Genomic DNA, 27,434 nt, shown 5'->3' on the forward strand with positions numbered 1-27,434 from the left:
GGAGGGGGGTCAGTGGATAGGCGCCGCAGTGGGGACTGCCTCCTGTCGGGAGTGCTGAGCGGCAGTGGGACAGGGGATCAGCTGCCTCTTGGGTCCTCCTGCCTGGTTCTTGTTCAGCGCTGCAGTGGGGATCATCAGCCTGCCGGGACCTGAGTGGATCAGCGCATCTATAGGGGCTGCCTCCTGTCGGGACCCGCTCCGATGCTATACTGAGCGGCAATGGCAGTGGGACAGGGGAGAGAGGGATAACGCCACTATAGCTTTGCGAAGCTATCGGGCAACAAGTTCCGAAAGAAAAATTATTTCGGAGCTTGATACATTTCAAGAGACCGCAGTTCCCATTATAAAGATGGGAACTGCGTAAAGTGTACAAATGCAAAATCTGTCACCTCATTCTTTCGAAAATACCTGCGATAGCAGGATGATATTGTCATGTCACGGTACTGCCTGTTTATCGCAAAGTTTTTCTCCCCCTTGATAAATGCGGCCCCAAGTGTAATGTGCCTGGAGCGTCCAGCAGTTTTGAATTTCCCGGCAGTGCAGTGAATAAATTAATGACGTCACTCCCTCAGCTTACAGCCATATCTGGCACGGCACGGACCTTACCAAATTATATAATTACAGCCATGTCAGGGCTAATGATCACCCAGCACCCATCCTTACACCCACCCACACTCCCATGTATAACATAAACACCGCAAATTCCACTTACACAAAAGAATTTCTGTTTGCGAGCAGGAGTCGGCCATCTTGGTACACCCAAGTGAAGCCACTCTGTGTACTCCCCCAGCTGATGGCTTCTGCGGCTGCGCAACAAGTTGGAGCTCCTATCTCTATAATGGGGCATGTTTCACTAAATTATAAAAAAACTGTACCTATCTGAAAATCCTCAACCACAAAAGGCACTCCACTGGGACAATATCTACCTAATAAAACAAACCCCAAGTCTCAATTGTTCCTCTACCCTGAGTTATGCCTTCCCAAAAAAAACCTCATAGACTAACATGGGTGACAAAGTGTCATTTCGCGAGTGTCAGGAAAAAACTGGCAGTTGGAAGTTTAGATCGCTCCCAATTGGTCATTTTTTTATATTTCGACCTGAAATTTGGCACGAAGCACCGGTTGATGATTCTATGCGTACATGCCAAATTTCAGCTCAGTACGCCCAGTCACTTTTGAGGTGCAGTCCCTCAAACACCATGCTCCCATCCGAAAAGTTCCCTATGGGAAAAATCCGTTCGTTGGATTCAGCCTTAATATAAGGGCACTACCGTGCCCTTATAATATAGTTACGCCTCTGCCTTCTGATGACCAGGGTCAAATTGTCAAATTGGTCGACCCGAGTTATTCAGTTTGATGTTATCACACTGCACCTTGACCCGTCAACCCGGCAACAACCTGGGATTTAGTTGCAGTGTGAAAGGGGTATAGGTGATTACCGAATGTCCAATCAAAAAGAGAAGGAAAGACACCAGAGGTCGGGGTCACTAGGAAGAGGAGGGCACCATCCTTTGTTTCCCCTGAATGCCGGGAATGAGGCAGTGCAGGGCCAGATTAACTAGCCCCTCGGGAACCGGAGATACCGCCAAGCAAAGCTGGAACGTTTTCCCCATAGGACAACATAGGACCAGGTTCCAATGGCTGCCATTTCCTGCCTGGCATCACTGGTTGAACTCAGTCAAACCCAAATCGCTGGGCCTTCAATCTTAATCAAGAGATCTCTTTACCTTCATTTTATCCTGATCCGAAAGATGAAGAGGAAGAATTGTTACACAAGTTGGATGTGGTAAGAAGTATTACCATTTACCTACAAAGAATGGAAGAAGTCAGAAAATCAAGAAGCCTATTCGTCATTCCAGAAGGAGCCAGAAAGGGGCTTACACCTACCAAACAGACCATTGCTAGATGGTTGAGAGAAGTTATATCGTTCACGTATAAATTGGAAGGAAGAGAAGTTCCTTCAAACGTTACGGCACACTCCACGAGGGCTACTGCCAGGGCCGTTTCTAGAGGCGGACAAGCCGTGCAGCAGCCCGGGGCGCTGCACGGCTTGTCCGCCTCTGTTAAACAGCCAGGGCGCCCGGCAATGTTCCCTGTAAGGTGTGCGCACAAACATTTTAATTGTGCGCACTACTGTCCGCCGCCCGCCGCTCACTCCCCTGTCAGTGCAGTGGAGCCTGGAGCCAGCCAGCGCCGTGTGCTCTGCCTCTGGGTATAAACTATAAAGTGCTGCGCCGGCGTCTGACGTCAGACGGAGACGCTGGCGCTGCACAGCGCGCAGAAAGAGCTACTCAGGACGGAGCCTGTCCGCATGCCTGCCCACCTTCCTAACCCAGTGCCCACCACATAACTTAAGGCACAGACAGAGCCCTACCACCCCAGACGGTATGTTTAGAAATTTATTTATTTATTTATTTGCAGTTTCTTATATAGCGCAGCAGATTCCGTTGCGCTTTACAATAGTAAACAGTGATAAAACAAACTGGGTAACAACAGACAGACATGGAGGTAGGAGGGCCCTGCTGCAAGCTTACAATCTATAGAAATAAACTCGCCCCCTGAAAATGTTGCACACTGACCCTATATATATATATATATATATATATATATATATATATATATATATATATACACACATATGTGTATATATATACACACATATGTGTATGAAAAGGTGCTGGAGGACACACTCGTGCATACCCCTTTCTGGTATTCCTCCCCTTTCTCAAGTGCCTTGCCTATTTGTAAGGGCCTTCTATAAAGGTTCATCATTATCGGATATCACCGATTTTTTTTAAAAAAAGAAAGAAATTCTGGTATTGGTCATAGACTTAGCATACCGCTTTACTCTTGTGTACCCCTGAGGAAGTCTCTTCGGAGACGAAACGCGTCGGGTTTATCCATGCGGTGCCAAAGAATTCGATTCTGCCAATGCTTATTATAATTGTTTTTAATAAATGTTATTGAGAATGTCCGATTGTCTTTTTGCCTAATAACTGAGCACACGACAAGGTGGTGGAATTCTCAATCAGCGCCCTCTACATCTATCTTTTTGTCTTTGCCTTCATCTCCCACTAACAGGGGAGATTTTGTAGAGGTAGTACGCTTTACACCATTGGAAGCGCTCTCAGGGTTAACCCCCTATTTGCATATATATATACATATAGAGGGTCCTAAGGCGGTCCCTAAGGGTCACAGACCGCGTTCCCGATTCCTGAGGAGGCTCGGCACGGTGGTCGACACTGACTGGTGTCGACTGACTGTTGCGACGAGATACCAGGATATAAATGGTTACCTGATGTGTACTTGTCAGTTGTCTTCCTACAGCATGTATACACCTGATGCAACCCGGCCCCGATGGCTTTGCTTACTGCAGCGTACATTGGTGGCAGCGGGTTACCAGGGCAACGTTGCTTGGCTGTTCTGACAATACGTCAGGAGGACGCTGCCAGATGGGAGGAGTAACCTTCCTAAACACGGAGGTTGTCCCGGCTTCTAGCTGACTGGGTGGATGCGCGATGACGCTATGACGCATCGGACGCACGCCCCTGTCACACTGAGCTCCGTGATACGCACGGAGGTGTGTACTGTCCTGCACTCTCTGATTGGAAGAAAACCGGATACTCCATATTTGGAGATCCGGTGGGTGGTAATATGCATGTACAGGGTAACGGAGTAACGTAATTGGCCCTAGTAAATTACACAGGGTGGTGTGAATTAACCTAATTGTTGTTGGCTATATATACGATTCTGGGACACTGAATTAGTGTGGGTCAGTCCAGGATGAAGGCTGGATAAGCCGAAACGGGCTCCGTTGACTGCCATAATGGTGAATATGTTCCATTCATTGAATTGAGACCCATGTCTTATTGTACCTGCTTATTCCATCAGTTGCAGTTGTACCCCAGCAATATATGCTAAATTTCATGTCAGGTGACATATGAAATAAAAATCTTTTTTACAAGTATCATCAGGAGTGCTGCCATCTATATCCTTTGGATATTCTGTTTTCCTACAAATACTTCAGGCTAATCTGCACCCAGTATATCATCAATTGTAATGAGTGCTTGCTCCCCCAAGGTTTTCTATATATATATATATATATATATATATATATATATATATATATATATATATATATATATGTATGTATGTATATAAACATATGTATTTATATATTTCTGTCACTGTGGGGGCATATATTTGTGTCACTGTGGGGGCATATGTGCGGCGCTGTGGGGGCATATCTGGCACATCTGGCACTGTGGGGGCATATATTTGTGGCACTGTGGGGGCATATATTTGTGGCACTGTGGGGGCATATATTTGTTGCACTGTGGGGGCATATATTTGTTGCACTGTGGGGGCATATGTGTGGCACTGTGGGAGCACATGTGTGGCGCTGTGTGGGCATATATTTGTGGCACTGTGGGGGCATATATGTGTGGCGCTGTGGGGGCATATCTGGCACTGTGGGGGCATATTAGTAAACGGCATCAGTTGTGCGGCAGCGGCACATGGGGCATAATGTGTAATGGCCATTACGGTGTGGGGAGTATTGTATAATTGCCGTCACAGTGTGGGGTCTAATGGGCATCATGGTGTGTGGCGTAATGTGTAATTGTCATCATGGTCTGCGACATAATGTTTAATTGTCATCACGGTGTGCGGCGTAAAATGTAATTGTCATCACAGTGTACGGCGTAATGTGTAATTGGCATCACGGATAAATAGTGTATAATGATTTAAGTAGCCTGTCATTGTTTAGCCTTGATCTGTGAGGCGTACTAGGTCATTGTGTGGCCTTCAGCCCGCCAACTTAAGTGCGGGAGGACAATAACAATTCCTGCGGTAACCAATGTCTGGTCATGCAGGTTGCAAAAGTGTGATGTAAGGTAATTGTTTGGTACTTATGTAATATCTGGGCTCCCGTTTTTCTTATGAGACCGCGTCCCCTCGCAGGGCTCACCACGCTTCGGGCACGGTGGCTCGCTGCGCTCGCCACACTATATAAAATCAACTCCATGCATAGTTGGATAGTAGGGGTATGAAAAAATGGGGTGCATTTAACATGGGAGCCCAGATAATACATAAGTACGTATTGTTTTCCTGATAGACCACGCCCTTATATTAAGCCACACCCCTTTTAAAATTATGCCACACCCCCTATTTCGGCGCACACCATGTTATGTATTGGGGGGGGGGGCGCATTTTTATTTCTTCGCCCTGGGAGCTAAATTGTCTAGAAACGGCCCTGGCTACTGCAACGTCCTGCGCATTGAAGGCGAAGGCATCATTCAAGGATCTGTGTGATGCTGCCACTTGGTCCTCAGGCATTATGAGCTAGATGTATCCAGAACCCAGTTTGGGGGTCAAGTTCTGCACAGTGTGTTTCAGAATTAAATCTTATAGAGCATGCAATTGTGTCCCTCCCTTTCTTATTATGGCTTTGGTATTTCCCAATGTTAAGGCTGCCATGGGATCGTAGAAGAAAATTTTGGATTATACTCACCGATAATTCCTTTTCTTCTTAGAGACCATGGCAGCCATTATTTGCCCTCCCTTTGTGTTCTTTTTTCCCAGGAATGGAAGGAGACACTCAAAAAGACACCAGGGTCTGAGAGGAGCAGGGATTTATACAGGAAGGGGAGGTCCCTGGGAAAAAAGTAACCTGTCTAATTACAAAGAGGAGGGATGAAATCCCAATGTTAAGGCTGCCATGGTCTCTAAGAAGAAAAGGAATTATCGGTGAGTATAATCCGATATTTTATGTAGCACTTTTCTTTCAAAGCTGGCACACCCTGCCAGCTTGTTGCTGGCGGGGTGTGCAACCAGCGAATGTACAGCATACAGGCTTTGCATACAGTGGGGGCAGAGGTATATGATGATGATCATGGTAAAGAAACAGTAAAACAAAGAGTAATACATAGCTTTCCTCAGAGGCTGAGATAGATGGTATCTTGGGAAAAGCAAAAATAAAACATGGCAGTGTTTCGGTTTATGTCCAAATCCAGTCCAAACTCGAGTTCTAACTCATTGCTTGCTTCAGATGATGCCAGGCAAGCCTTGGCCAGGCTTCTCCAAATGTCCCATTTTAAAGGAAAATTTGGGTCAGCTGGTACAGGGGGAGGGGTTGGTGTTTGCACACATTGCTCAGCTTATCTGATTAAAGGTGGGGGATGTTGTAGGCTCCCAGTAACAAAACAGTGTTATCACACTGCACCTTGACCCGGCAACAACCTGGGATTTAGTTGCAGTGTGAAAGGGGTATAGGTGATTACCGAATGTCCAATCAAAAAGAGAAGGAAAGACACCAGAGGTCGGGTCACTAGTAAGAAGTGGGCACCATCATTTGTTTCCCCTGAATGCCGGGAATGAGGCAGTGCAGGGCCAGATTAACAATGGACCTGATGGAGCTCCAGGACCATTTTGTAGCTGAGAGCCAGGGCTTTCCAACGAGCCTGGCCCGCATCGCTAGCCCCTCGGGAACCGGAGATACTGCCAAGCAAAGCTGGAACGTTTTCCCCATAGGACAACATAGGACCAGGTTCCAATGGCTGCCAATTCCCGCCTGGCATCACAGGTAGAACTCAGTCAAACCCAAATCGCTGGGCCTTCAATCTGCTACCAGGCTGGTCCATATGAGTTCATTCTAGAGATATTGCGGGTAAAGTGATTTTTATCATTTCTGAAATGTAATTTCATGGCTGTTCATGTTGTTTGAGGACAGATTTCTCTGTAACCAAACGGCCCAGTTTCACAGGACCAAAATCATTGAAAGCCTACATGTAAATGGGTCAGTTGGTTCTGAAGATATAGCTGGTTGTTTAAGGGGGGGGGGGGGGGAGGGTTCTCTCCCCCTCACACCAGAAAATGTAGGTACTAGGCTGATGTAAAAGGGGCCAGCCCGGGAATGTCCCTGCATGATCCTGGGACCATATTTCCAGGTAAATCCCTGCATTTTCTTGTGTGAAAGGGGTATTATTTCAAATAGCCGGGACCTGCAGTGCTCTGAATACAGCCGGGCAGCCCCCTGTTCTCTGCCCGGTTGTCCTTTCTGCCAGCGGCGGCTGTCCCCCAGTTACCGCAAGCATGTTTTCCCCCCTTGGCAATGAGCATGTAATCCCACATGGCAACAAGCATGGAACCCCTGGCAATGAGCATGTAGGGAAACAGCACTTAATTTTAATAGGCATTATGGTGTTTGGCATAATACGTAGTGTGGCTGAACATGTAATAGGCATTATGGTGTACATTTTTAATGCGCAATGCCCCTGTTTATGAAGCATATTGTGCTTTATTGCTCAATCTTTTTGGTATAGTGTGTATTTTGGCTCAATCCATGTGGCAAAATGTGAATCCTGCCTTAATCTGTGTGGCATAGTGTGAATTTTGACTCAGTCGGTGTGAATTTTGGCTCATTCCATGTGGCATAATGTGTAAGAGGCAAATACAGTACAAGGGGGTTACTATTGTGTTGCATGATTTGTAGATGGGGTATATGGTGTGGTAAACTTAGGTGACCACATAAAAGGTGCTGAAATGTTGTCTACCAAGTTTCAGCTTTCAGTATTTTCTTTTTATGACTGGAGTGCCGCCTCATCCCGCAAGTATCTTAGTACCTTTGGGGGGCACCCGCCAATATATCTCCCTACATTTGTCCTATGCCAGCACCCTGCCTTTTCCAGGTATATATAATAAGTTGAAAGTATTTACACAAATAGAAACACACCCATGAGCAGACCACCCAAACAGAACATTGGTCACACCACCCACATTATTAGGTGCTGGCCACCACCCCTATTATTGTGCATAATAGGTCCTTGATCATTTTTAGCTCCTGGCCCATTTAGACCTTAATCTGACACTGGCGACTGTATACGGATAACACAATAATGCAGAGACACGGCACAGACACACAGGAAACCGGATACTGTATACTGAGTGAGATACAAGATCGCGACTGTATACAGAGAACACAATAACACAGACAGACGGTGCGGACACACAGGAAGCTGGATACTGTATACTGAGTGAGATACAAGATGGCAGCTGTATACGGAGAACACAATAACACAGACAGACGGTGCGGACACACAGGAAGCTGGATACTGTATACTGAGTGAGATACAAGATGGCAGCTGATACGGATACGGAGAAAACAATAACACAGACACATTCCTCCCAACTGTCACGATTACAGTGGGACAGTCCCGATTTTCGGGTCCTGTCCCGCTGTCCCACCCGCGGCAGTCATTGTCCCACTGCGGGGGGTGGCAATCTAATAGAATAGACGCTGTGCGCACACGCACAGCGTCTATTCTCGTATGAAAATGAGGTTGCGGCTAATTAGCATAAGCCGCACCCTCATTTGCATACGCCCTGCCCCCTTTTCGGCTTCGCTGCGCGAGTGTCCCTATTTCATCATCACAGAAGTTGGGAGGTATGCAGACAGATGGCGCAGACACACAGGAAGCCGGATACTAAGTATAGTCCAAGATGGCGACTGTATACATAAAACACAATGACGTAGTGACATGGCGCACCAAATAAAATATAATAATGACACATTTCAGGTCAATTTTCTCTTTACACACTTCTTTATATTACACTATTTCTCTGGTGTATTAGTTATGTAACAATCAGTTTTATGATAATTAATACTATTTATATGTTAAACAATTGTATTACACAAATGCCACCACCAGCCTCTGTCCTTCCCCCACTTATTCTTCTCGGGTATATAGATAAAATTATCTATACAGAATATTTCCTGCTGAAAATAAATGTATAGATAATATTATCAATATATAAAAATAAAAATCAGCCACGTGCTGGGTCTCGGGACTCGAACCTGCAACCTGTGGCTCCCCGTAGCTTGGACTAATAGACACGCGCCACTGTGCCAACCAGCCAGAAGAGCCTCTCTGTGTAACTTGTAGCTCTACTGCAGTGACGTCATCCGCTCTGTGCTGCACCATCGCCACCTATTGGCAGCTGCTGGAACTACACCCGGAACGACTGTGTAATCCGTGCATACAGTACACTGAGCTCCGCTCCCGGTCATCTCCCTGCTCCTGCGGAAGTAGGGTCAGAGTGTCTGCTCCTGCCGCTGCTCCAGTGATGTGGGTCCCAGTACCTTGGATGAAAGAGGCTTTCAGAATATCAGGCTCATGGGGAGGTAAGCAGGGGGGAGGACATTTAACTCCTAGCAGGTTACTATGTGGAAGGGGGTGGGGGTCTTTTGTGTACACTTGTATAATCATGCTACAAATAAGATGTAATAACAGGCCTTGGGGGTTTGGTTACTGAAGTACTGCTGGTCTTCTGGAGGGGGGACTGGAAGTGCTGCTTTTCTACTTGGGGAGGGTTTACTGGAAGTGCTGCTGTTCTGTACGAGAGTCCCAGTCTGTATCAGGGTCTGGCATTCTGTACACAAACCGTGCATAGTCCTGGTGTGTGATTGTGTCAGCACAATACCTTTCATACTACTGGCAAGCAGTGATGGTCCCTTTAAGACTGCGCTGCATTGCTTTTTTCACCCAGCCATTTAGCTTTTGGATAACTGCAGATGTAATAATTGTTTTCATTAGTTTTAAAGTTAGCTTAAAATGATGTTTGCTTTTCTCTGATTAGCTAACTTCTTATCTTCTATGCAATAGATTGGCTGCTGGTTCATCTGTCAGGGATCTCCTTGTGGAAACATGGCGAACTTGAGAAGCCTGAAGGTGAGTGGCTAGGGAAGAGGACCATGTGACCAGTACCGTGGGAGGTATATACAGAATGTGCTGCAGGTCCCACGGAAAAGCAAGTAGCCCCCTGCACCATTCACTCTTTCATCCAAGCTTCTGCCCAATGGCTGGCAGTGTGTGTGTGTGGGGGGGTGTGTCTTCCTGCAGATTCCCTCCAGTGGCAGACTGGTGGTGACTGTATCATAGCAGGGTGTCTGGTGACTGCACAGTCACCAATCAGCAGCATTGGTTATATCTGGGGCTCCCTCTCCCACGCTGCCTTTGTATACAGCTGGGCACCAGGACCCAGCCGTCGATATGCTTCCACAACAACCATCGATGATCACCAGCTGCACCAAGGGTGACCATCGATTGTTAACCATTAACCTGTTTGAAGTCTGTATAGCAGTGATTTTTTAACTCTGCACACCAAAGAAGAATTTAAAATTTACCAAGGTACACAATCAGACCCCCACCTGCAAAAACACATTGGCTCCCCACAGGATAAATAAACAAACCCATTGGTCCCCATATGAAAAATAATAATCACACAGTCCTCACAGGTATCAAATATAAATACATTGGCCCGCACATGAAAACTAATATCACATTGGTACCTACATAAAAAAAAAAATGATCATTGTTCCCCAATGTCTCCCATGGAACACAAAATGTAAACACATTGTGCCCCAGATGAAAACAATACAATCTGTGCTAGTCTCCTCTGCTTCCACAGAACAGACTTTCTACCAGGGGGGTGTGATATAGGTGAACGCAACTAAGCCCCTTGCGAGCTAGCTGCGTGCACGGTGGCTCTCTACGCATTCTAGTCACCCTCTATGGGGGTCGTGGACCCCCACGAGGGAAAATAGCCGACAGCCATCGGGAACCCGGCTTTCGGTGTTTTGACCCCGTCCGGCACCCCTACCAGGGTGTAGAGTTAAAAATGCCCTAATGTGAACACCATAACCGTCACTGCTTACCTGTCATTATGTTCTCCTAAGGAGCTAGTGTGGACAGTATAACCGCAGGACACCTGAGCAATTCCTCCTTTTAGCTCCCTGTGACTCGTCTTTAAATCTGATTCATGTCCTATGCAATCTCCAAGCAGCTTCTTAAGCAACGGGCCCTAGAACCCAGGACTGACACGGACATCAGTAGGGATGGCCATCGCTGCAATAGTGCAAACAGCCATTGATGGTGGCATACTATGCAATGGATGATGGTTTTACCTATCGATGATCATCTTTTTAGTTTGACTGATTGGCCTATGGGCCAATCAGAACCTTGGGCTTTACGGGTGTCGGGAGCAAACTATACTCCGTGTCCTGGCCCCTTGGGGAGAAAAAAAATGATTCAGTTATGCTTGCAATCAATGGAGGAAAATTTAGACGGCAAAAATGTAATTTCCTCCATAGTGCAGTAAACCAATCGGTAAGGTCCCTGTAAATTGGTAGCTGCATCCTCATGAATTATGCTTTAGGCCATGTATATATTGTTTTAATGTATTTATTGTATTCCTGTAATTCTTTCTACAATGAAAGTGCTGTTGTTCCAGGGCCTGGTCGGAATTGTCACTGGGGGAGCCTCGGGTCTTGGTCGGGCCACAGTGGAGCGGTTAGTGCGTCATCCTTGATTTACCAAGCACTGACGGGAGCAGCGTAGCGCAGTCTCTTGGAGAGAAATGTGCATTTGCTCCGACTGATGTAGGTATAAATAAACTAGAGATGTGCACCGAGCTCCAGGTCTTGAATTTGGAATAATGTTCTTGTTTTGGATTTATTTATTTTTAAAGAAAAAAGCTAAAATCAGGGCGGCTTCATATATCTGCCCAATGAAAGCGATCCAGCAACGTGATCTTATTCACTAACACTGCCAAGATCTCATTACAAATACAATGCTTAATGCATGGTCCCCGCAAGGACAGGGTGGTTTAAGCGTTGCATTTTGCGCTCGATGCAATTAGTCACTTGCAGCATTTAGTAAAGCTATATGCATTAAATAAGTAGCAAAGGACAGCTCTCCTGGTAAACGCTAGGAATGGTCATCGTTGCAATTTTTGTGTTTGTGGCTTCAAGAGGTTCATCTGAATAGTGTTAATTGAGCATATATTTCCCAAGCCCCCGTAGAAGTAAGTTGGTGCTGGTAAGTCTGGCTCTTGTAAACGCCTTAATGCGACTTTTTCCATCATTTAAGTCCTGCAAAAGGATACGAAAGTTTTGGGGAAAAACGTAAGGTATATTAACTCCATTTTATAAGTTTGTTTATGCTGTAAACAGTGTCAAAACTATTATTTATTCGGGTAGTTATAGATTTGGACGCATATTCCTATATGTATGCAGATAATGCACTATGGGGCAGATTTATTAAGCTCGGTGAAGTGATAATATGGCTGGTACTTTATCACCGGCCAATCATCTTTTAATTGTGAAGTTACAGGCTTAGTTTGAAAAATGACAGGTAGGAGCTGATTGGCCGGTGATCAAGACCAGACACTTTAGCACTTCCCCAAGCTTAATAAATCTACCCCTATATCAGAGCCGGCCTTATCCAATTTGGTGCCCTAGGCAAAAAAATTTTTGATGCCCCCTAGCAGATGATACCACCACAAAATTTAGTGTTTACACACAAAAAATAACATGCTGGTTTATGACATTTTTATTGTTAAAGAAACAGGTGCTAAACGCAATATATATATATATTAGTGTAGGTATCAAGATCAAGTCCCCAGACTCAAGACTCACAGTTACACTGGCTGGCTGGAAGAATCACAGGGGCAAGGCACAGGCGCTGATGATGGTGGCGTTTCACCTGCCACCATACACTCCATTTGCTGCTGCGTGGCTCACTGTCGCTGTCCCTCCTCCACTACTCCCAGCACGCGCCGCGGCGGCTGGAGGAGGTGGGACAGAGTGTGGGATGTGAGGGCGAGCACTGAGCTGCCTGCGTCACCGCGTGTGTCACGTGGGGGTGCGCCGCGGCTGGCCGGGCCGATGTGAAAACATTAAGCTGCGCCCGACATCATTGCGAGGGCAGCGGGCGGCGGGCAGCGGACGGGGGGGGGCGACTGCTGCGGCGCGTGAGCCACTACCGTACAGTACGAGTGTGACCTGCGGTATGTCTCCCAGCCCCAGCTTAACGCAATGCTGCCCCTAGGCATAGGCTGCTGCCCTAGGCAATTGCCTAGCCTGCCTATGCCTAGGGCCGGCCCTGCCCTATATACTTATGTTCTGTGACTAGCTGACTATATAAACGATTAACTTCCTTTAGAACAGATGTGACCTGACACTTGCATAATCTAAAATCTCAATCACTTGTTTGCTGATATTGCTATTAGGCCAAGTAATTCCCAGAATGGACTGCCAGCCTTCCAAAAAATGGTCCCCAACCCAGGAACTATCTCCAACTGGCCATTAACCCCTACACATACCATTTTGTTTCTTAGAATTGCAAGGACATCTCAATGAGATGTTGCCAACTCCATTGACATATATTATTTGTCTCAAAAAGCACTGTTCTGAAAGTTATAAAGATATGACCATATATGTATTTTATCCATATTAGGAAATATCATGATATAATTATGGGGAGGTTAATATTAAAATGTTATGCCTTTTTATATATTCAAGTTCTGGGGATAATGCATCAGGTATTCTGTCTTTGATACTTGCCCAGAGAGTGTCCTTTTTGCTGTCTAATGTGGGTGAGGTTTTTTTATTCAATAAAAATACTTCTTTAAGAATCGGACTCCTGATATTTCTTGCATCATGATTGCGACAAAATAGAAGGAAATTCATTCCATACCCATTAACTTGAGCTGTGGGTCAGTAATTTAGGTCTATTATCACACTATTAACTGGACAAAAAAGTCCTACTTAGCAAACGGGCTTCGGCCTCTCCCTTCCTAGAAACTGTTAAGTCTAGGCTTATGCAACTTTTATTTTGATTAAAATCTTACAAGTTTTTGAAACCACCTGATGGTTTTTGTACTGTCACATTACTTTCAATTTTGATTACATGGGATGATCTTACTAAGGGTCATCAGTTTATTACGATTTTGTATAGTCTTAAGCAGGGCTATGTTTCAGCAGGCTCCAGCAGGAACTGAGGCCCTTATTCTAGTTCACTCTTTCTGACAAAATATTTCTTAGATGGACAAACCATGTGCACTGCAGGTGAGGCAGGTATAAAACCCCACCCAAATCTAATTATCTCTGCACAAGTAACACCTGCCCACCTGCAGTGCACATGGTTTTGTCCATCTAAGAAATATTTTGTCAGAAAGAGTGAACTAGAATAAGGGCCTCAGTTCCTGCTGGAGCCTGCTGAAAAATAGCCCTGGTCTTAAGGCCTATATGCAATTTGGGTCCGATTTCATCCGATTCTGGCGGTCCCGTGTGCAGTGGAGGTGGAGATACGTACTTGCATTCCTGCCGCCAGGTCTGCCCCTCTCTTCGCGGCAGGAAACTGGGATCTCGTGATAAATCTCTTGTAGTAGTACCGCAGGCTCCCAGCTGCTCAAGGGGAATTCAGTGCGAGTTCCCCCACAGAAGTCGAGTAGGGTATGGGACCCTTAAGGTTTACAAGGATAAGTGTTTTAGGAGTCTTTTTCTTGCTATTCTCCCCCCATCATGGCCTATGTTATTCTATTGGGGTATTTCAATTAATGTTTTGTATGTTTCCTAATGTTTTCATTGTGATTTTTAACTATTGATAATGAACAGTCTATGAAAAAACTAACAAACAGTCCCTTTATAATCCGAGGAAAGTGCCTAAATCTTCCAACCACTTCACCCCCTCACCCGGCCGAACGCTAACCCCCCCCCTTGCACACTTCCTATCAGGATATTCCAGCAGTTGGGATTCAGACACCGGCTGTTAGCTGGAACGCTGGCATCGGGATTCTGACTGCCAGTATCCCACCCACCGTGATATTAATCATCTCTCAAATCCGAGAAGCAGTGAAACCAGTGCTAGTTTATATACATTGGGCTTTATATGGTAAAGAAAAGGCATATATGTGAGAAGGTATAAATGCAAGCACGATCTAGACCACGTGTATTGGTATTTCTTCCTCGATTCCATATGAGACTGTCCAAACAGTCCGTGCAGCAAACAAATTTGGGTACTTATGTAGTATCTGGGCGCCCGATTTTTTGATTGAATGCCTTAAGTTAAGGCATCAAAGGATTTTTATGGTCTGCAGAGTACTGGCGCAAGGGTGTTTGAGCTGATATGTTTAAAAAGAATCTGGACCCGTGAAGGGAATATAATGACCAGAAAATTTTATTGTACACACAATTAAAAACAATTTAAAAAACAATAAAAAGTGCAAGTGCCAATTTTTTACAAAAGTGCAAATGCAATACATATACAGTGAATGTATACACAAAAAACGGGGACAGATAGGGTATGGATCTCACCATACCACGTCTGAAGAAGGAGTTATCTCCGAAACATGTTACGCGGGATGCTAATACAGTGACGGGAGACTTTCCATCTGATACCTGGTATTGATCAAGCCTGTGCGGTGGTGCACCCAGCTGCTTCCCCGGGGCCACCAACTGCTAAGCACCAAGCCCACCGCACCACCTTTGTTTGGTGAGATCCATACCCTATCTGTCCCCGTTTTTTGTGTATACATTCACTGTATATGTATTGCATTTGCACTTTTGTAAAAAATTGGCACTTGCACTTTTTATTGTTTTTTAAATTGTTTTTAATTGTGTGTACAATAAAATTTTCTGGTCATTATATTCCCTTCACGGGTCCAGATTCTTTTTAAACATATCAGCTCAAACACCCTTGCACCAGTACTCTGCAGACCATAAAAATCCTTTGCTGCATTACATAAGAGTCAGTGTTGCTCTTAAATTTTTGGTCAGCAGAGGGCAGCAGAGTGAGAGAGTTCAAATAGTGCGCAAGCAGTATCATCCAAAACCCACTTGAATATTAAGTTAAGGCATACAATCAGATGCGATGACCCGATTTTTCCATAGGATTCAATGTTAAAATTAACTGAGTCCATTTTAACATGGAATTCAATGGGGAAAAAGGGGTCCTTTTCATACCCCTACTATCCAAGTGGGCATGGAGTTGGATACAAACCTGTGGCGAGCGTAGCGAGGCGAGCGGACGGTATTCTGTGTCCCCTCGCGGGGCTCACCACACTTCGGGCTCGGTGGCTCGCTACGCTCGCCACAGGTTTATATCCAACTCCATGCCCACTTGGATAGTAGGGGTATGAAAAGGACCCCTTTTCCCATTGAATTCCATGTTAAAATGGACTCATTCCATTTTAACATTGATTCCTATGGAAAAATCGGGTCTTCGCATCGCATCTGATTGTATGCCTTAACTTAATCCGATTTGGTCGCATGCGATCCGATCCGATTTCTAAATCTGGCGCCCAGATACTACATAAGTACCCAAATTTGTAGATGAATGGGAAAGATCCACTGGTATTCAGAATGTTCCTAGGTGAATGGCAAAGTCCATTTCAGTAACAGGAGTCCAGGTACAATGTTAATGCATTACTCTGGGCTATGGTGACTCAGCTTCCTCAGGAGAAAGTCCCAATTAAACACTACCTGTCTGATTTTTATTTTTCAGCCCAAATAATCCCGCTTACCTCTCCTTAGTGGAAAATCACTTTTTTCTCTCTGCAAGATGCTGATACAGGGTCAGGTTGAGAAAGGGCAGAGCAGCCCAGACCATCCAGTTCTGCACATTTACAGGGCTACAGTGGCCGATGACCATTCAGACAGTTTGACAGGTCCCCAACTTGTCTCTCTACACTCCTGTCTGTCACATCCAATCAGCAGCTGTTCCCATTTTAATGGGCCACTGGTTGCCTAAGACGGCCATTGTCTCACATAGCAGACATTGACTGGATCAGTCAGAAGACAACTTTATAGACCCAAACTCTGAGATCTGACTCCACTAAGATGATGTTTTGTTTCATTCCCAATTCCGAGTCTGGAAGGACAACGTGCCGGCACTCGGATCTGCTCCGGAAGTCCTGAGTTCGGGTGGGTTTGGTTCCAGGAAATCAAACCTGCTCATCTGTAATAAAGATATGTCTCACCTAAGGTGTACTTGTGAAGCTGGTGGCCATAGTAAATCTTTTAAAGGACCATGTTTGACTTTAACAACAAACAAAGTTTGCCTGCTTCCACTTTTAAATAAAAACATGCAACCTCTTTTTATACATAAATGTTTTTAATATTTTTTATTTTTTTTGCGTCAATATTAATCTGTTGTGTGATTTGCTTTCTGCCGGTAATTGAATGTAGGTGACCTCAGAGTCCGATGTGACAAATGCGTTGGAGGTGGCCCGTTCCAAGTTTGGAGGAGTGAATATTGTGGTGAACTGCGCTGGGTTGCCGTAGCTATAAAAACCTACAACAAAAGCAAACAGAGGCCACACAGTTTGGAAGATTTCCAGAGGGTCATAAATGTAGGTTTAAACGATATTAGAACTTGATTTTCTATTTTCTCTGTTTGTATAAGCTATTGTATTAAAACCTGTATTTTGGAAGAATTTCTACAGTTTTCAATCATTTTGAGTGTGAACAAATAATGGGCCTGATTCAGACCCGATCGCAGGGCGGCCGATTATCGGACCACTGCACATGGTATGCGGTTAACATGCGCAAGGTCCCCCTGGGAATGAATACAGTCTGTATCAAGGCCAATATACGCTGCAGCATCAAACATCAACTTGCATAATTTAGCGATTAAATTACATTAGTACTGGTTTTTGGTGGTAAGATAAAAGGGGATGCGGTCAATATGCCGGCGGTCGAAATATCGACGCTGCAATGCCGGCACTTTGTCCACGACCCCCATAGAGGGAGAATAAAATAGTGTGCCGAGCCTTGTCGGCATTGCTGCGTCGGTATTCCGACCGCCGGCATATCATACCGGACCCGATAAACGTTGTTGAGTTATATTTTATTTGCTGTTCTCTTAGGTGAACATTGCCGGAACTTTTAATGTTATTCGTCTAGCGACAGCAGAGATGGTGAAGAATGAGCCAGATGTTGATGGACAGAAAGGAGTCATCATTAATACTGCCAGCATCGCTGCCTTTGATGGACAGGTCAGGCGCTTCTTTTTATGTAATGACCTAAAATTTTTGAGTATGAGAAAGATGTATTGTGTCATCAGTATGTATTTGTGTGTTGGATACATTCCTCCTACAGTAAATGGAGGGTCTGTCTCTGAGTTGACCTAGAGCGGTGGCAATTCCAGCTAGAAGAAATCCATGCGACTATCCCCCTGCATTCAGCGACCATGACATCTCTGCAGCCTTCAGCTTGTGACAGCGGCATCATTACATTCCTTTGCATCTGCCCCAACCCATTCCTTCATGTGGGAGATCCTCCTGAAACCTCTAAACAGGCTGCAGCTTTGTATACATGGTCAGGGGACACATACTATGTGCAGACACCTCACTACCAACCAGTGATGCCCATTCATCCTTATATCAGGAGATACCGGTGCTTATGATTCCAGTTGCTTGTAATCGCTTTCGGTTGTGTACATAGGGGTAAGGTCGACACATGAAATAGGTAGACCTGGGTCGGAAAGTCAATACAATTGGTACATTTGGTCGACAGTCAAAAGGTCGACATGAGTTTTTCACGTTTTTTTTGTTTTGTTCCGCAATTCGGCATAAGTCTACATGAACCCCATATCAGTGTACCGCGTCCCTTCACATGGCTCGCTGCACTTGCCATGCTTCGGATCCTATTATATTCCCCTTCCACGCCCTAGTGGATGGTCGGGTATGAAATACCGCCTGTCGGCACAAGTCGGCTAAAAAAAAAAGTGAAAAACTCATGTAGACTCTCCCATTGTCGACCTAATGCTTGCGTAGACCTAAGACCTGTCAACTGTTAGTGGACGACCTAATGTATGTTGACCTTTTATAGTGTCAACCTAGCGGCTGTATCCCGTACACAGATGCGGACTCTTTAACCTTTTACATCTGCAAACTATTCCTTGTGCAGATTGTGATAGTGATTTGTGTGCACATTACACAGCTGCAATGTATTTATTTTTTGTGGACTTTGGACTTGCTAATCATGTCAAGTGAAGTGAGGCAAACGCTCACATCACATCCACCAGCGCCATGGCAACTGCATACATATACTCAGCTTTGGTGCAAAAACATAGGGCCTAATTCAGACCTGGTCGCTCATCTGCAAAGTTGCAGATGACTGCAACTAGATAGCCGCCGCCGAGACAGACAGAAAACCTGCGCAAATCTGTGAGTTCCAGTCTGTGTACATGTGAGTAAGTCTGACCCTTCTACAGTTCTGCGACCGGCAGACCGAAGCACGCACTGGCGTCACACATCCTCCCTTAAAACGCCTGGGCAGGCCTGCATTTTTCTTTTTGGACACTCGGTTAAAAAAAAAAATTCGGTTACCACCCCCCAAACGCCAGCTTCCTGTCAATCCAGTTTGCTATTTGCGCATGCGCACTACGATTTGTGCACGTGAATGTCATTCCATGATCAAACGGATTGCAAATTCGCACAACAGCGATCAACTTTGAATCAGGCCCATAGACTTCCGAAATGAGTGTCTGATCATGAAGAGTGGACGCGCCAATAGAGACACTGGAGGCGTGTTTCTCTATGTACATGATCTCATCTGATTATGGAAACTGGATTGACCCGTCTTTCTGCTTGCCGACATTCCCTGTTTCCTACCTTAAACAATGCCTTCCTGTCAATAACTGCGCTGAAATTCTCAGCGAGAGCGGCATAGCAACTCTACCGCGGTGCATGTACAGTCTACCATTAATTGCTCAGTCTTGTGGACATTGACCATGTATTCAAGCTGGAATTGGGCCCTGTGTGTATTGTGTTTTCTCCTTTGGACTCTTTAGCAAACAAAGCACTTTTTTTTTTTTTTCAAATGGACAAAACCATGCTGCACTGTAGGTGGGGCAGATGTAACGTGGGAACCAACCCCCAGTGCTGTGAGGCAGTAATACTAACCATTACATCGTCCATGCTGCTGTTTTTGTTCCTACACAATTGTTAAGTTCTGGGTAGCACAGTAATCTGTCCCTCTCCCCCTCTAATTCTTGTGTTCAGCTAAGAACATGTAATTGTAAGATAAATGTGTAACTGGTGATTGCACAAGGAAGCAGGTGGAGATCCTGAGGTCCAACGGCACCGTGCTCCTCTCTGGCGTAGTGTGATTTCCCAGCATGGTTTATTTTATATTTATATGAAATTGCCTACTTCTGGTTATTTGTAATGTGTCACATGAGCTTTGCTGTATTGGTCACATTGTGTACTGTTGCAGGTTGGACAGGCGGCCTACTCTGCCTCCAAAGGGGGAATTGTAGGAATGACCCTCCCTATCGCTCGAGATCTGGCTCCACTTGGCATCAGAGTCGTGACAATCGCTCCTGGTACTTTCCTTTTTATATCTGTTTTACTTGCATAAATGTGACCTGCTAGGGCAGGGAAGGGGAACCATTGGCCTTCAACTGTTGTTAAACTACACATACAAGAATGCCGTGCAACTATTGAGCATTGTCAAAAAGCAAAACTGTAGCAGAGCATGCTGGGATGTTTACTTCAGCAACAACTGGGAGCCAAAGGTTCCCCATCCTTGCACTAGGGAACCATTTGTTTATACTACCTGATGCCTACACATAGTGAAGGCAGCCATTTTGTGTCCAGCACTAATGTTCTTGGGAATGATGCCTAGTCATACATCTATGACCAGCCCTACATGGATAGTAGTTGGGGGATTCTTCATTGAGGTCATTTATTGCTGGCAATAAAGTTACGTTTGCCAGGCATCCTTGTGATTCCCCCCCCCCTCAACTTATTCATATGGGACACCTGTAGTAAAGAAAGAGGGTCCCAATTATACAGATATAAGTAGTTTACATAAAGTGTCAGCAGCCATTTTATTTCTTAAGCAACTCTTTATGCAATTGCAGCCAGGAAATTCACTACAAACTATAAATTCTGATTAGAGTTTTTGTGAAATAGAATGCATTACCACACAAAATGGCTGCCTATGTTGTGTCTGTGACTGATGCTCTCTGTGAGACTGTTACAGCTGAGGAAGCCTGATACAGATGTGTTTGCAGTGCTAACAAAGCAGCAGCAAACTGTGAGGCAGCCGCCTACAAGCGAACAAATGTCCACCAAAGCCATCACAACATGCTCGGCAACTGAGTGCGAGTGGTCCCATTGTGCCTTCATGGCTGTTCAAGAATATACATGGGAGTTGTGATGGCGCCATTTTTTGTATGCATATAAGATCGCCTTCTTTTTGCAGACACTCCCCGCTATCTCCGTGACTGAGTTTTCACTGCGAGCAGCATTGCAAGTTTACCTTGGTGCCGTGTGCTGTCTCCCTGTTGTACACTTCCTCCTTAGTCAATACTAGATATGAGTGACTTTTTTCGTTGTGCTGTTCTTACTCTAGGAAAGGTTTAAATTATTAATAATGACCCTTTTTTCTTGTGAGGCGTTATGGAGTCTGGTCCCCCCCGCTAAAGCCCCATACACACTGGGTGATTTTGAGTTTAAAGCAGCTCAGTTTGTTGTACCAGCTGCTTTCCGCTCCAAAGCGGCCTAGTGTGTACGGGAGAGTGGTGATGCGCGCTCTGGCATCATCGCCAGCCACGCCACTCATCTGCTGGTATTACCAGCAGATGAGACAGGGTGGACATCTTTCAATAGCGTCCGACTATGGAAAGCTGTCCACGCCCTGGAGAAATCACTGGGCAGGGGGAAATCGCTTGGTGTGTATGCACTTTGCTTGAACACCGTTGGCTTATTTAGTACCTTCAATTTTTATATTTAAACATCTGTTCTCAAGTATGAATATTGCAAAAACCTAGACAGCTAGTGAGCCTTGGGGACCAATATTGGAAAACACTTTTTTTTTTTTTTGTGTAAGATTTTTCTGTGCTCCGGAACACTGCAAAATGTCACCGAATATTCTGTCTTTCCAGGCTTGTTCGCAACCCCTCTCCTCCTTGGGCTCCCTGAGAAGGCAAGAGAATTCCTGGCCAAGCAAGTACCTTTCCCCAGCCGACTGGGCCACCCTGAAGAGTATGCCCACCTGGTACAAACCATTGTAGAAAACCCCATGTTGAATGCAGAAGTCATTCGTCTGGACGGTGCCCTTCGTATGCAGCCTTAAGAAAGTTAGAATCTTACGGGGAACCACCAAACCTTCCGTCCACGTCTTAAAGCATTGCTACCGGGTTACACAAGGAGTTGTAAGGCTATTGTGGCATTGATGCCAGGAATGTACCCAGAAATCTATCACTAGATTATTCTAGAAGATGTGGAAGGCCAGCCAGATTTTCTGGAACTGTGATTTTGACCTAATTCTGTTTATGCGGTTTGTAGGATAAAATTAGTTTTCTGATTATCGGATGCTTCTGCTCTTTGATTCATTTTGTTCTTCTCATTGAACATAACAAGTGTTCATTTAGTGTGGGTGGAAATGCATAAGGAACGTCATGTGATACATAACACCAATGGAAACAAATAAACTATGGAAATACATCAGATAACCAAGGTGCATTTTTTTTTTTTTTTTCTTTTTAACAATTTTATTTACAGTTTCTTATATAGCGCACACATATTCGGCAGCGCTTTTACAGAGAATATTTGAACAATCACATCAGTCCCTGCCCCAGTGGAGCTTACAATCTATATTCCCTACCACATGTACGCACACATACAGACATTCTAGGGTTAAGGGATTGTGGTAGGAAACCGGATTACCCAGAAGAAACCCACACAGGTGCGGGAGAATATACAAACACCGCACAGTTAGAGCCATGGTTGGAATTGAACCCATGACCTCAGTGCTGTGAGGCAGTAATGCTAACCATTACACCCATCCATACTGCCCACTTTGCAATATTAACATGGCTGTGGAATCATGTTACCATGGGCAAACAGAGTGGGGTGGCTGAGGTAGGGGGTGTTTAATGGGTAGCAGGGAGTGTGTGATGGGGGGCAGAGAGTGCAGTGGTTGGGGCAGGGTCTGTGTGATTGGGAGAGGGGGGCATGCAATGAGACACAATTGCATATGAAAAATCTCATCGAGGGTAATCTAACTGACTATGGAACTGGAGAAATGTTCTAATACCCAGAATACCAATGATTCCCTCAAATTTACCGTTTAATTTTAAACAAGTCCAGTTCCTGATACGTTTGCTTTGCCATGACCATAAATAAAGCACAAGATCAAACACCTAATGTAGCTGGCGTTGATCTAAGTGGGCAATGTTCTTCCCAGGACAACTTCTTGTGGCCCTTTCCCGTGTTACATAAAAATATATATATATATCTGGGCTAACATCCTCACTGAGAAGACAACCTTTTACTAAATAAAACGTTTTATCGTTTAATCTTTTTATTGTTAAAGAATCATTCTTGTGTACTGGCATTGTTAATTTTCGTTTGTTGTTGGATAAAACAAATCATTATCCCGTATTTTGGAAAGGCGCATTCTGGGAACCCCCCCTTTCTCTCTATCTCTATCCTGGGTCCTGCCTAACAGAGGGCCCCCCAGAATTGCTGCCATACATATATCGAAGCGCGGTTGGGGTAACTTGTTCTTATATCTTTTTGTATTCATGTCCAGAGGAAAAATTACAAATGTGGTCGATTTAAAGAAATATATTATAATGCACTAATTTTTTTTTTTTTATGTAAAAACATCACTGTTAACTAGAAATAATGTACCTGTGCAAAGCAGAAGGGTGGCTCACTAGTAAGGAATAAGAACAAGGCTTTCCCTTTAGTGTAGAAACAAGTCTGCAGGTGACCACTAGGTGCCGCTAATGCCTAGCAATGCTTTGTAATCAAAATTGGGCCAAATTCACTAAGGTAGCATTAGAACAAGAAAATATAAACGTATCTACAGTAATTCAAGAATATACTGTTTTTATTATAGGCTGTATAGTTTATAAAGTAGAAAACCATTTTCAAGAAAGCCCTTTTTTTTTTTATTATGAAAAATTTGTAGTGAAAGCATACCTCCCAACATTTTGATTTTAGAAGTCTGGATGCTCGCATGGCTGAAAAAGGGGTGTGCCCTATGTCACAGGGGGCACGGCCTTACAGGGATACCGTCACTACAGGAGCATGGCCAGCTCTGTGTAAGCTGTCTCTGTCTCATGCAGTGCGGTCCTTTTGCCTGCCGGTGCGGTCCTTTTGCATGGGATTTATCGCATGCGATCCCACAGATTGCTTCTGCAGCAGGGACGACTGCTGTCAATCACATTCAATTTGGATGCTTTTCATGCGTTTGATCGCTGCAATCGCATGCAAAGAGCCCAAATTGCATGTCAATAATCCTATAGTATGGGGACCTGACCCCTCCCTTCTATAAAGGCCCCATATACTTGTGTAACATATCTACGGCTCAAGTCGCATGTGATTTCCCTTGAACTCCCCCGGCAGCTTCTTGGAAGTTCTTTAATGCAATTTTGTAGTTGATGTGCTATTGTCACATGCAATTTATCACAATGCATTCACATTGCCATACATCTGATGCGCTGGACTACAGGGTGCTAGCTGGTTGACAAATCATAGCTGTAAGTGCCCAAACACACCCCGTCCTCCTGGCTGCACACTAAACTGCCCACATACTCTCAGAATGTGGGCAGACGGGATTGAAATGCCGGCATCCTAATTGATGTTGGAATTCTGGCATCGGTCTTCTGACTGTTGGCATCCCATTGAAAGATGAGAGCATGATGGTCTGGTCTGCAACAGACATCAGATGGGACACCAGTTCAGTACACAAATAGCGTACTGGACCGATGGCGTGCATGCGCATAAAGGCTGAATGTATTATACTTTTATGGTAGTGACCACCATACTTTTTGAGGCTTCAGCTGTCATGGTTCCATGATTGTATTCCCCCCCCACCGCCCATTACGCCAACCATTACTCTCTCCCCCCCCCCCCCCCCCCCGATTATTACAAGGCAATACTATAATCTCCCCAAAAAATCACTTTAAAAACAAAAACTTAATGGGCTAATATTTTTACAAATATGCTGATATTTGTTTAATTAAACCAAGCATACATCCAAACATCTTCAATGTAAAAATCACACGGCTCAGGAAAATGGGTGTGGGCCTATGCCATAGGGGGATCCACATTTTACATCACTACGAGTGCATGGCCAGCACTGTCATGCTGGTCATGCCCCCAGCCCCTCTGCCTCTCTAAATAGATGCTGGACGGTCCTGCGATAAGCGAGACAGTTGGGGGGGAATGAATTATATTAAAGCTATTTAATCTTTATTTAGTATAATTTTATGTACATTTTTCATATTTGTCAATAAAATGAATACGGTTAAATATCTATAGTGTACATAATTTGGTCATTAAAAATATATCTACAAATGTGCCCTAGACATTAGATAAGAGGTGGGCAGAGCCTGGCAGCTGCTGGAAGGTTAGTTTCCAACAGGTAATGGCAGGCCCTCAGGGGCTACTGTACTGCCAGAACTTCCAGACCAGCAGCCACAATGGCCGCTCTTGAATGGCTATTGGTCTGCGGCCTCCTCTTGGCTCACGACTGGTTCCATATGTAAAATGCCACCAATGCTGTCTCTGCCTGGCTGACATTTGTTCCTCCAACTGCAATAAGATGGTGGCGGGGACCCTGCCTAAATTGTCTATCCCAGGTTCCCCAATTTCTGGTGGCAGGCTCCTCTGAAGCGGTCACAGCCGATGCCCTGCTGCATGGCATTTATGTGTTTTCTCCACAATTGTACAAGATCGCAGGCTACAACCCTTCCCTCATTCAGTCCAGAGGAAGAGTACCGATACTTGGTAATGTGACTGGATAGAGCTACACCTCCAGTCCCCCACAAGACAATAGGCCCATCATGACGGTATGATGATGACACACATCCAGCTGGTCACATGGTTGTTAATAAGTCAAAAGTGTACAAAATTGTATTTCTACTTTCTTCCCAACATTTTTCTATTATTATTCAAGGAGACATTGTGGTATATAGTAATCACTGTAGGCCCATGTAGCCTTATATCCAGCACAGCATGCAGGGGAGTGGCAAGGGGCGATACTGGTGGAGCATGAGCTCCAGTTGCCAAAAACTTCAGAGGCTGCGCTGCAGGCCGCTGCCAGGACCATTACCCACAGTGCAGCTCCCTTGTACCTTGGCCCAGCCAGTGCTGGGCTCTTCCCTGATACAGCCCTGGTTGAGCACACACCAACGATCATGTCACCACACATAGGGGGTATTCTGGTTGATTCCATCAGATGCAAATTCGCACCCTTGCTAGTCAACTAAAACCTGCCTTGAGAATGGTGGTATGCTGGCCCACCACTTGCAAGGCACATTAGTTCACACTGGCTGCGAATGGACGTTTTACATAAACATCCATTTGCAGCCTGTGAGGTAATACCCAAATCATTAGATGGTCAGTGACCATCGAATGAGGTGGAACATGCACGCATATGTAAGGTTGCTCTGAGCAACCTTACATATGCGTGCATGTTCAGAAGGCAGTGGGCGGGCTGCTGAAATCTGGTGATATTAGCTGCCCGCCCCCACGTGATCGGCCCATTAGCATGAGAATGCCCATGAAACGCTGGCCGCTCCCATATGCTAATGGGACGCACCACAGTACTGACTCATTTGCTGGTATAAACAATACAGGCCTGATTCAGGACCTTGGAGAGTGCCCTGCATTTGTTCCTGAGCCCTCAATAACAAGGACTACAGCATCTAGACCACTAGGGACACAGCCGATATAGGGGCAGATGTATCGGGTGCCGGACGGGGTCCCTGACAGGCATTTTTTATCCGACGTCGGGATCCCAACTGTCAAAACACCGACAGCCGGGTTCCCGACGGCCGTCGGCTATTTTCCCTCGTGGGGGTCCACGCGAGCCACTGTGCCCGCAGCGAGCCCGCAAGGGGCTTTGTTGCGCTTGCCATGCTGTCTGGGTACGGCCAGTCGGGATCCCGACATTGGGCTAATGACTGTCATGATCCCGACTGTCAGAGCCCTGTACCACACCCGATGTATTAAGTCTGGAGAAGAGATAAACTGGAGATAGAGTGAAAGGAAATAAAGCACCAGCCAATTAACTGTGTTTGAAAATGACAGTTGGGAGATGATTGGCCGTTGCATTATCTCCAGTTTATCTCCAGTATATCTGTTCTCCGGGCTTAATACATCTGCCCCATAGTTAACTAGTTACCGATATCATTTTGTGACATCACACGCGGACGTTGAACATGCAGGTTGTTAGCTTCATAGCCAAAATTGACCTGCATGTTCTGACGACGAGCTGGGTGATTAACGTTAACGATGCGTGGGAAGTGCGCATGGTTAATGATATTGGGTGTACACACTAGATATTTTATTCTTCTGAGTAATATCTTTTAAAAGGTTGTTTAGTGTATATGGGGTTTAAGGGGCCCATGTCCCCATGTACTGTGATGATATCGGCCGAGTTTGCTATATGATTATTGATTACATCGCATGGATGTAAACAATAAACCAAAGCGAACATCGCTTCAGGTCCACTGACAAATATAAAATATAACCATGCAGCTAGATAAAACAGAAAGCTAATAAGTATTCATAAAATGACATTCATCTCGTATTTGAAAAACCATACAGAAATTCACATAGGTTAA

General features: G+C 45.1%; 1 long non-coding RNA gene and 1 pseudogene across 1 annotated transcript; both read left to right on the top strand.

The window, feature by feature from the left end:
* Nucleotides 1-9,397: 9,397 nt before the first annotated feature.
* On the top strand, nucleotides 9,398-18,289 carry LOC146055082 (3-hydroxyacyl-CoA dehydrogenase type-2-like; annotated as a pseudogene).
* A 1,748-nt stretch (nucleotides 18,290-20,037) lies between these two features.
* Nucleotides 20,038-22,161, top strand: LOC146055081 (uncharacterized). The gene is made up of 2 exons (XR_014468443.1): nucleotides 20,038-20,168; nucleotides 21,735-22,161. It is a non-coding gene; the product is annotated as an uncharacterized LOC146055081 (long non-coding RNA).
* The last annotated feature ends 5,273 nt before the right edge of the window (nucleotides 22,162-27,434 follow it).

This window comes from Crinia signifera, unplaced genomic scaffold (genome assembly GCF_055691185.1).
Source record: "Crinia signifera unplaced genomic scaffold, ASM5569118v1 HAP2_SCAFFOLD_301, whole genome shotgun sequence".
Taxonomy (NCBI): domain Eukaryota; kingdom Metazoa; phylum Chordata; class Amphibia; order Anura; family Myobatrachidae; genus Crinia; species Crinia signifera.